The following is an 11,624-nucleotide window of genomic DNA, read 5'->3' as shown; positions in this document are numbered from 1 at the left end:
GGTCCTTAGTTGAATAGGAGTCTACTATAGAGGACTCCATTGGTTCTCCTGAACCATCATATGGAAATGTTGACAACAACCTTGAGGTGCATCCATGTTTAATGGGTGAACATGACGCACATCAGATTGTCCTTGTGAGGGGAGGAGACATTTGGATAGATGAGCTCCCAGTGAGGGTTTGGCATGGAGAACACATAGAGGAGCATGAGTCAGATCAGGAGGAGATTCCTTCTGACTCTTAGGATGAGAGTTCTTCTTTGGACAAGCCCTTGGATTCGTACGAGGATGCCTCTGAGGGGCACAAGTCATGTAGAGTTGTTGATAGCAGGACAAATTCTTATGATGAGCAGTCAGTGGGTCTTAGGAGAGACATTCGAGATGGTGGATCACCAATGATGATTCAGCAAGAGCAGCATATGGTGGAGCATGAGTCAGTTATGCATAGTATGCATGATGAGCCTTCTAGGGAGGGCCAGTTGGAGGTTCATATTGAAATCATGATGAAGGAGGATGAGCACCCACCCTTGGGGTCAACTGTTGATGAGGAGTAGATAAATGTACAGACCACTGGTAGGGTGACGGTATTCGCTGACACTTATCCTTAGGAGATGCTGAAGTATAACAGGACAGTTTGGCAAGAGATTTGTGGACTGGAGGAGCGTGGAGTTTCCTATCAGGCGAGGGAGATGGCAATGCATCCATCTTTGGGTCTACCCATTGATGAGGTGCAAACAGATGTAGTGGCAACCAACCGAGCTATAGCATTTTCAGGTAGCAGCCCTCTCCAGGAGTACATAGACGAGGCTTGCAGTACAATTTGGCCACTTGTACCCATTACATGGAGAGAGGTAGGGTTTTCTCGATGGATATGGCCGTCCAAATAGGTAGAGCAACATGAGTTCAGCATGGACCAACATTAGCATAATAGACTTGTTCTCTACACTGGAATCCATGACTTAGATTGGCGAGAGATCATGAGTTGGTATCCTTTTGATGGAGTATCAAACTTAGCTCGGGGCACAGTACAACAGGGGTGCTTAGATGCGGGACTTACTATATGTTTCAGTGGGCAATGGGATGTGGACCAACAGTTCATCATTATTTCAGTAGCACTATCCCAACATCAGCGAAGTAGGTTTGACCTCAACCTATGCCCGAGGTTGGATTGGAGAGAGGTGATGAGTTGGTACGTGGTGGATGGAGCAACATTCGCAGCCGGAGCTATAGCACAACAAGAGCCGTAGAGCATTGATATTCCTTCTTGGTGGCATTGGGATCTAGGAGGATTTGTTGATGACAGGCTCCGTCGGAGATTGGTCTGGGATCCAAGCATCGAGGAGTCCGTTCATGGTGGGTTGACACAGGAGCAGAGCATCACCCAGTGGTTCGTATAGGAACCTGGCATTGGGTCTCAGTTGCGTCGGGCCACTAGATTGGTCTACAGATTTGGAATTCTTGAGGGCAAGCAATCTTGGGGCGGGAGGATTGTTATGTCCCCATTTTTATTCTTCTTCATAATACAACCAGGGTGGATTTCCAGGTGATGGCTAGGTCAGTGGAGCAGGTTTATGTCATCAGGGGTCCCGATGGAGTTTTGAGGAGCTTTTATGGGATTTTATGGCATTCGCTTGGCATATTCCATCATCCGCACAGTTTTCCTTTCGTTCCGTTGCATTCCAACAACTTTAAAAATCAGCGTTATTATTGGGCATAACTTAATTAATTATGCTCGAGTTGACATTCCAGGGAGATTAATTGATGGAACACCTCAGTGTAATATCTCGTTGGAACCGGAACAAGAAGATCTACAGGATGGGATGCTGAGAAGAGACTTCCAGTGGCCGAATAGAGTATGGTGGGTGATTTTCCATTTTCCTTAGTTAAAAACGACTTTAATAATCATTTAATTAAGGAAAATTAATTAATTGGAGAAAAAGGGCCAAAAGTGACTTCATTGATAAAATAAAATTAAAGGTCACTTGATAAAGTCAATAGAGGAGCTTCTAGAATAATAATAAAATAATAAAATAAGATGCTTCTAGAGGCTTGGAGATCTATCCATGAGATCTATAAAAGAGGAGGAGAAGGTCATTTGGAGACATCTTAGATTTGATATTGTTTCTTGTTTGAGAGGTTGAGAACTGAGTTCTCTACTCTAGCAGTTGCCCTAGGACAGAAACCGTCGGGTGATTCAGTGAGAGTGGGCGAGCACCCATCTCTTCCCTTGGTGGATCCATTCAGGGTTCACAGACTGCTGTTTATTGATTTTTAGTTCTGTTATGGAGGCCAATTATGGCATTGTTGTAGATCTGTTATATTTTACATGGCAATCTTTTGTTAAGCGAATGATAATTTTTTGAAGGGTTGTTCCAAATTTTCTTCATTTGGGACTTTACACCTCTACACATAAATCATGACCCTTTCCACACAACAGTAGATCCAGATCTTCAGGTTCTAAAGCTTGAAGGAACTGTTGGAGCGGCAAATTCCCAAGCAAATCAGAAAGCCCCTGGACAAAGCATTTAACTTGCTCTGCAACTGGTGTCACAAAATGACATTGAATCAGCAGTTTAACATATCGATGCTAATTCTCACTATTTACAATCAAGTCCCTGCCCCCTGGATAAGGTTGCATGACCTTTTGGGAACCCTGTTCTTCAACTTCCGTTACAAACATGAGTCCTAATAGATCTGAGTCTAGAATATCTAAATCCATTTCCAATATTTTCTCGCAACTTGAATCCAAGTATGAATCTGCATCTTGTGTATCTTGCCAGGAAATAGAGAGACCAGCCAATCGTTTGAAGAATCTTAGGGTTAGGACTGTTTCAAAATGCACCCATTAGACTTTTGAAGTTTCTCTCTCTCTGGATGGATTTAGTGTTGATCCTGCCTTCTCCAAAACATAGCAAACATGTAGCTCATTTTGTTGCATCCAAAAACACTTGAATTGCCCATAAGGTTTCATTGGATTCAATAAAATTATTTTTCTCAACGCGGCAGATCTGGAAGCTTGTATCATTTCTTCCACCTAGATTTCCAAGGACAAGAGGAAAAACAAGTCCTGCAAGTGAAGGTTTCAAGAGTACTATATTTTGACACAAGTGTAGGGTTATATCATTGTATGATGTATAAGAGAATAGACAAGATGGGAAATCCATTCCTCAAATGTTTTTCCATGATTCTGCCAAAGGGAGACATCTTCTAAAGTTGCAACACTATCAGTAAATTTTGATTGAGCTTCAGTTAATAAATGTTCTACAAGCTTGACATTAACTCCCTTTGTAAATATCCCAACATATGATCTCTCATTTGCAGCAAGGGATTGGAGAGCTTTTTGGCCCTTAGAAGCAAGAGACTTTGCATGTCCAGACACTGTAACGTCTTCCAGGTTTGGCACAGGCCCCTTTTCAAACTCCTCAGTATTTTCTAAATCTGCATGCTCACCCACCATACTAGAATGGTTCACTGAACGGGAAGATAATTTTTCTTTGAATGTGGCAGTGTTGTTTTTGATTGTCACATTGGTTATTGCCTTGAACGTTTCAGCAGTGTCTTCAGTTGTGAGATCAGGAGTTCCATAACTGAGGACTTCTGCTCTGCCTATTGGTTCTGCAGAATGACTGTATTTGCAGGCATGTTGAGATATGTCACTAGTCAACATATCATTTAAGGCATTCACTGCTATGGATTTATAAGCATCATGCTAATTTGCTTTCCTAATGTTGCTAAAAGACAAGTATTGCATGCTGTTAATGTCAAATGGTCTAGGTTTTGCAGATGGAATTATGAAAGAGTTGTCCATGTAATAATTTGATTGCAAGGTTTCTGCATCATCATTTGTCCCTGGGTTTCTTTGCAAAACATGCGCATCAGCATAACTGGAAGATTCAACACTTTGCATTGCGCATTTTGCTTCTGACAACAGCTTCCTAGTTTCCAAGAGAGAAGAGTGTGTTGAAGCATCTGTATCTGCAGCAGCTTCTAATGATTTTGCGGCCTTTTCAGCTTCTGCTATTAGTAATCGTGCCCGCTCAGCTGCTTATCTTTTCATCCTTTCAATGGATGATTGATTGGCTTGGAGTTGTTTTATTCTGTCCAATTTTTCGCTTGCCAATGGGTCTGAAAAAGGAGTTGGGGACATCTTTTTGTATTTAGTCAGTACTGTTGAAAATTTAGAAGTTTTTTCTGTAGTTGATTGAGCACCCTTTTTTAGAGTTTGTTTCCTAACATCTCTTCTGACAGATGAGTGTGGTATGTTTCTATATACCCTTTGTATTCTAGAGCACACCCTTTGCCAGTAATCAGGATCTGCCCATTTGGCTTTGATTGCCTCTGATGTTTTCTTCTTCTGCTCAACTGATTAGGGGCCCTCTTGTCCTCACGCTTCTGCTTGTCAACTTGCAACCAACCAATCTTCATGCATCTTTTCTTCTGCAATACTCTCTTCCCACTCAGCAAACATGTTTCTTGTAATTTCTTCCTCTTATGCCGTTTTTCGATGGCCTTTCTCATTGCTATTCCAATCGTCATCTTTGTATCCTCTCTCCGAGGATGACTGCCCTAGGCTATAATTTTCTTTCTATCCATGGGGTCTTGCATTGCCCGTTTAGTTCTTTCCTGTATCAGTGCAACAGTTTCTGGGCTGTGCCTTCTGCCTTTGTTACAGGGTACTTTTCCTTTATTGGCTTTACTGATTCTTAATCTCCATTGATCCTTCTTGGAAGGTATTTCCTTCGTATCATCTATAGATATTCTATCTAATCCACTCTGTAATCTGCTATCTATGTTTACATTCTCTTCGAATACAGGACGAGCATTTTCTATCAGTAAAATCATCGTCACAGTGTTGGTCACATTGGATCCCAACATTATCAGATATCTGGATTTGGAAGCTCCTTGGCTGGAAAGTTGTAGTGCAGTCTTCCATTTTGAAGATAGTTTATTGTTTTTATCATATTTATCATTAGCAAAGCTTGAACTGCCATTTGTAGCAGAGCCTGCACCAAAGCTTCCAAAACTGATCCCTGTACGAATGACTTCAGGAACTTGAAGGTGATTTGGTAATGATTACATGTTGTTCATCCCTAACATTTAACTCTTCAAGTTTCTCCTGCAACTTGGCAGTTTGATCTTCCGAATTTGCAGAGATAGGCGATATGCTAGCGTCAAAATCTCTAATGTTATTAGTGGATGTACCAACGGCCCCACATATAGGCAGCGAATTTTGGTCAGTGGACTTTGGCTTCCAATCCTTGTTAGATCCAACAACTTTTTGATGACGAACAGGCTGTTGCTGAGACCTGCTATTGAAGTGACCTCCTAGAACAGAACATCTGGCTGGAGAAACTCCAAGCATGTCAAAAGAAGATGGTGACGCTTGTGCTTCAGACAGGCTATCCTCATCTAACGCTAAAAGATGGCTCACAACAAACTTCAAAGTCATGCAAAATAGAATGTGTTACTGCTGGAGCGGGCTTATCACTCAGAGATGAATTCACCATAGATCCAGCAGACTCATGTGATATATAGTTAATCAACTGTGATAACTGCATTAAATTAGACAAAACTAAGCTACTGTCAGTGGGAACAGCCACACCTGAAAATTCGGATGATTGTTGCCACTCTCCAACCATTCCAACATCATGTTTAATCATTCCATGTAAACCTGGAAATTGGAATATAATGGTCATGTGATGGCACAAGTACATGATCTGAAGTGCACACATAGACTCTTGAAACGAAATTGGACCAATTTGAAGAAGTGGAATGCCGCTCAACAATGTATACTGCCTGTTCTTGTAGTGATTGAGAAGTAGGTGTTGAATACATGATGCACTAGTTGGTTTTATATCAGCCAACTTCCTCTTGACATTTGAGAGGGGTGCACATATGCCAGATCTCCATTCGATAAATTACGATTTATGTTAGCAGGTGCTGGAAGAGAGCTTCCTTCAGAAGCAAATGCAACAAACTTCTCGTTTTGCAGTGTCGTGGATGGAGGCAATGCAGAAATGGAGCCTATGTTAGTGTTCTGATGGAATTTATTATCCCTTGTTATACTTGAGCCCCTAGCAACAATCATCTGTCCTCTTTGGAGGTTACCATTCTTTACTAAATGATCTAGATGCTCATTTCGATATGTTTGTACAACAACTCCATTTGCCAAATACTTGCCCTTTTTATCATCTTCACGAACAGACTTGCAGGTACACTCTTTTGGAATGTTTTGCATCTCTTTTGGCTGAGTTTGGATTGGGCTATGGTCTTCTACAGAAGGCCTCCCAAGTTGATTTATGCAGGTCTTCGTACGATCCTTGTTAGAAGGCGCTATTAATATAAAATAATCTGGATGTGTCTTTGCCTATGCTCCAACTTGATCTATCATTTTTGTTAGCTTCTTGTTATGATCTTTGAATTATTGCCAAAACTCTGTGTATTCCTTTCCCAACGGGGAAACTAATTCCTGATGCAACATTTTCAACATTTTTAAAATAAGCTCTCCAGGCTGGCAGGAGAGCCAGCTCTGATACCGCTGTAATATCCCTTAGGGGAATTTACCCTTAGAGTTGAAAATAACACATGACAAATTTTGTATTCTAGCTAGTATCACAGTATTCCTTCAACTTTTGCAAACATAGATAATATTAAATGCACAAACAGTGTAGACAAGTATTTGATTACACCAACAACTTATACAAGTAAGCCAATTCAACAGTAGGTTACAAGTACATGATCCATCCAAAACACACTGTAGTTTAAATTCACAATCTAATACTAATTGTGCCAGTAGTCCTTGCTGTCCCTATACTACTGTTCTGACCTTACAGCCAACTATGATCTTGTTGGCTGCCTGAAATCTCTCACTTCTTTGCTGCCTCAATTGCACTGTCTTGCTGCCTGCTGCTACTGTCCATTTAATTACCAGTTTGCTAGCAACCTCTTGCTTCCAGCAATCCAGGCCTAGGAGATTCCCCATATGGTATTTGCTGCCACAGCCAAGGCTGGAGAAATGATCTGCTGCCACTACAGTGCCACAAAGACACTATAATATCCCTTAGGGAATTTTGCTGCGACAGAAAATACACCTCCAAGATGGCTGTTGCCTCACGTAGGGTTTCGTTGCCCAGTTAGTGCCTCATCTCGCCATAGAAAAGACACCTCCAAGATGGCTGCTATCTCAGGTAGGGTTTCGCTGCCCATTTAGTTCCTCACTGCCACAGAAAAGACACCTCCAGGATGGCCGTTGTCTCAGGTAAGGTTTCACTGCCATACAATACCTTATAATCTTTGCTGTCACAGACTTGTTGCCTCAGAACCCTTGTTGCCACAAGATAGATGAATGCTGCCTCAAAAATTATGCTAAACGGAGTAAAGAGAAAGGTAGATTGGCTAGGGTGGAATCTTTCACCACCGAAACCAATCAGAGAAAAGGGGTTTTAAAACCCTCAAGAGCCTCAGCTCACAAATCAGAAAGAACTACATTTCATGATGATTAAAATGAATCTCCACCCATATTTTTATAGATTCCCTTTGGGGTCTTCCCTCCTAATTTTAATTTGAGGGGCTAACAAGCTTCCCTCCATTTGCCCCAAATTTGGCTTTTATTGCAAGTTTCCCTCCATTTACCCCAAATTTGGCTTTTATTGCAAGTTTCCCTCCATTTACCCCAAATTATCTAATGGTACCCCAAAAATGTTAAATAATGGGTTTCCCCCTTTACAAATGACTGTAGCTTATGGGGTTGTATAGGCTACTTCGTTCTCTGTTGGGTAATTTGGTTAGAAGAGGACATTACAACATCGGTGGAAACCATATAATATGATCTGTTTTGATAAATATAATTCGAGCAGGGGCTTCTTGCACATGTTAGGTGTGAATGTGCGAGAAGTAGTTCAAGACAACTTCTAGTGACCACTTAGTAAAAGTGGGAAATAAAACCATATTATAATTTCATGTAAATAAATACAGGTTAAAGTCAAATTTCCTTTATTCTTCAAGTTGTTGAAATTGGGTAGCTTGGGAGGTACTCCTACAAGCCTTGGGTGCTAGTTTGTGAGGGGAAAACCCACAAAAGGACATGTTTGTGGGCAAAGTACCCAAGTGTTGGGGATTTCACCCAAAGTTGTTGGCTTAGAACCCAAGATAACTAATGTTATTCTCCTAATTTGTTATTGAGTGGTAAAGTGAGGGTTTCTTGAAGGACAAAGAAGACCCCCTTGACAATTAGACAAGAGATATAAATAAGAGGCCAAAGGAGTGGCCAACTCAAAAGTGGAAGGACTCATTTTTTGTAAGCAAGAGATCTGCCCTAGAGAACCGTAGCCTAAAAGTACAGCCTCAGGAGCAAAGGGACAACTGAGAGAGGCCGAGTTTTCTATGTCTTGGTGAGCTAAAGGGAGATGCTGCCAATAGTTGAAGACCAACCGAATTCTGTGAGTGAGTAAGGGATGGATTGCAAGACTGTTCTATGTGATCTATGAGTGAAGAAGGTTTTGTTTTGAAGGCCGAGTTTTCTATAAGAGGCCTTATCTAGATAGGTCTCGCTGTAGGCCTAAAGATCAACGCATAGGTCATCCCTAACCCTAGGAGAAGGGTCACAGGGCATCCCAAGTAGGGTGAGGGCCTTAGTAATTGTGGACGGAGTTGGCTGAAGGGTATTTGAGGAGGACCGAGTGGCTTCAAGCCTGAGTCAAGTTGGCCAAGTTGGTTGAAGGCTGTTGTAGCAACTTTTTGATGTAAAGTTGTAAACAAAACAAGCTGAGCTGAGGACAACAAGAACAGGACAACAAATAAGGGCTAATCAGTGGCTGTTATGATCAGTGGATTGAAGGAGTTGTTTGTTGAAGGATACAACTGTGGACAGAGGTCTAAAGGAGTTGATTTCTGTGGATAAAGAGTACTGAAAGGGCTAATTGCCAAGGAATGCAAACAACAAGTATGCTGAGTTGTTTTGTCTGTGTTTTTTATGGGCATATGAGGGCCTGAAGGATTAGGCCTCAGTCGTAGTTGTATTAGTCAAAGGAAATGCTTGTATTTTGTTGTATATCAACATTTGTATAGGGTTTGTAAAGGGCCATGATCCCTAGGACGAGAGCCCTGAAGTTTTCTTGTTAATGGACAAATGAGAAACATGATTTGGGCCAATAAGTCTTGTGTACTTTATTGATTTCTTTGCTGTTATATTTTGCTGTGCAAAGTGCTTCATAATTGAGCATCTCTTGTTTGTTTATGTGCTTGGTTAAGTCATAGACCTGACCTAGGATGCAAGGAAATTTCAACATGCTATCAGAGCTACTTTGAAGGGTAGTTGGATCAAAGTGTGCATAGGGATCAACCTTAAGTTGACTTCTTGTTGAAGGACAAACTTGTCAAAGGTGGTTATTGGCTTGATGTATGAGGACCGGTTGGATGGGCTGTCCAACTCATAGTTTTAAAAATCAGCCGGTTCAGACCGAAAATCGGCCAAACCGACCGGTTAGATAGCCCTGGCATGAAACTGGAATAAAAAACCCGATTCGTTGGCCGGTTAGGACTGGTTAGGTGCCAAACCAGCCAATCCCGACACTAACCGACCGGGTCGACACGCGTGGAGTTGGGCTGTTTTGTGGGGCCCACAGATGGTTTCTTAAGGTGGTTTTGCCCAAACCATGGGCAAATTTCCCTCCAAATTTGCTCACTTACAATTATAAAAGCAAGCCCAAGCTCTCATTTGTCTCACACAATTGATTTCAAGTGTTTGTGAGAGTTTGAGAGCTTGGGCAGTGCTGCAACAACCTTGAGTTTTGGAGCAACAACAACAAGTTTGGAGGTTCTTTGTCATCTTGGAGGAGCTTTCTAGTGTAGTTGGCATCTTTGGGAGGAGACTTCATCAACTAGTTTTCATTTCCAACCTTCCAGGTATGATTTTTCCCTAAAAGATTTCCAGATTTATTGGTCTTTGTTTTTAATTTTTTTCCCCTCTTTCAAGTTTCAACTTTCAAGTTAAAATGCATTAAGGAAGAACTAGAAGGATAGTAGTTGATCATAGGTTTTGCATTTTCCTATTTTATTTGCAGATCTCTTTCATTCAAAATCTGAAATTTCACCATCCATTATGGCCCCAAAAGCCAAAGATGTTGCATGGGTTCACTGTGATGTTGATGGCAAAATGTTGTGCAAATATTGCAAGCACCCAATGAGAGGAGGGTGTATTTATAGGTTGAAACAACACTTGGCTGGTATAAAAGGCCAAATAACCCCTTGTGATGCACCAAATGAAGTCATAGGGCCTATTAGGAAAGAATACCTTAAAAAGTTTGAGAAGTATCAGGAGGCAAAGGCTAGGGAAAAGGCTATTCAAGATAAAATTGCAAGGAAGAAGGAACTTGAGGAAGTTATGGCTAGGAGAGAGAGAGAAGCAAGTGGGTATGATGATTTTGACTTTGAAGACTCCTCCAATCCCCAAGACCCCTTCCGTTATGTTCCTCCCTCCCTTGGGTCTTGTTAACCTTGCTATCTACACCTACCTACAAGTCAGTGAGAAAAGCCTTCAACCCCACTTTCTAGGCAATAACATCCCCCAAGCATCAGGCACATCAATCACCACAATATCCATGGTGATCACAATGTTAGGATGTACAACCAAGTGGACTTGAAGATCTTTTATCAAACCACAAATTTCAATGATCTTTGAATCCATTGCACAAATGTCGTGGTAGGGTTTAGAAATCCTCAAATTTAACTGATTCATGACTTTCTTAGTCATGACACAAGACGATGCCCCAGAGTCAAACATACAATTGTGTAAAAGCATTCCATTGACCAACATAGTGGTGAAAAAAGGTTTGTGGTCTCTGTTATCTCTACACATATCACTACTTTGCAGAGTGATAGGGGCATCCTCATATCTATCCTTGGAAAAATTAGACATTTCTTTTCCATTGGGAGCATCATTGGCTTTCAACAATTTATATCTCTGGGAAGGAATCTTCATGATTTCAGTGACAGGAACTAAAATCTCAGCATTATTAATCCATCCTCCCAAGTCAATATTCAACTTCGATGTGGGTGGAGTGAAAGTTTTACTATGATTTCTTTCTTTATTCTTTCCCCTTTCCTTATCCTTGGCTATCTCTAAAATCTGAGTTGATGAAGGCTTATCTCCATATAACTTAGTGATCTTATCCAAATCCTCAAAATTGTTTATACTATAGGAGGATGGAGTCTTTTTATTTAGCTTCTGACTACTCTCCATTACTCCCATCCAATTTTCCAAGGACAAATGATGCTCTTTTCCAACTACATTGATTTGCTCACTTGTTCCCATCATATCTCCTTCTAGGATCCTTCTTGCATAAGGACAAGTGAGTTCATCATGTATGTCATCACAAGGTCTACAATAAGGCATGGAATTATCAACTAAGTTTGTAGACTCAAGTGGATTAGGTGGCCTATGGTCATTGGGAGGTCCTCTCTTTTGCCATCTGTCATTTCCTCTATTTGGGAATCTCCCACCTTGATTTCTTTCCATGGCTACTAATCGATTTTGGATAGCATTCATTTGACTAGTGTGATTTGCCTCCATACTCTTGATGAGTTGGGTTAACTCCTTAATAGGATCATGTGTAGTCTCTTCTTTTGCC

The 11,624-nt window shown here is 41.2% G+C and overlaps 1 pseudogene; it reads right to left on the bottom strand.

Annotated features, from left to right (window-relative positions):
* Nucleotides 1-3,112: 3,112 nt before the first annotated feature.
* LOC149167843 (uncharacterized) lies at nucleotides 3,113-6,235 on the bottom strand (annotated as a pseudogene).
* Between the last annotated feature and the right edge of the window lie 5,389 nt (nucleotides 6,236-11,624).

The sequence above is a fragment of the Pinus tabuliformis genome, chromosome 5_1, assembly GCF_031772625.1.
Source record: "Pinus tabuliformis cultivar Carrire ecotype Pingquan chromosome 5_1, CPIR1, whole genome shotgun sequence".
Lineage (NCBI taxonomy): Eukaryota > Viridiplantae > Streptophyta > Pinopsida > Pinales > Pinaceae > Pinus > Pinus tabuliformis.
The sequence above is the reverse complement of the archived record's forward strand: the minus strand, read 5'-3'. Positions and strand labels throughout refer to the sequence as shown.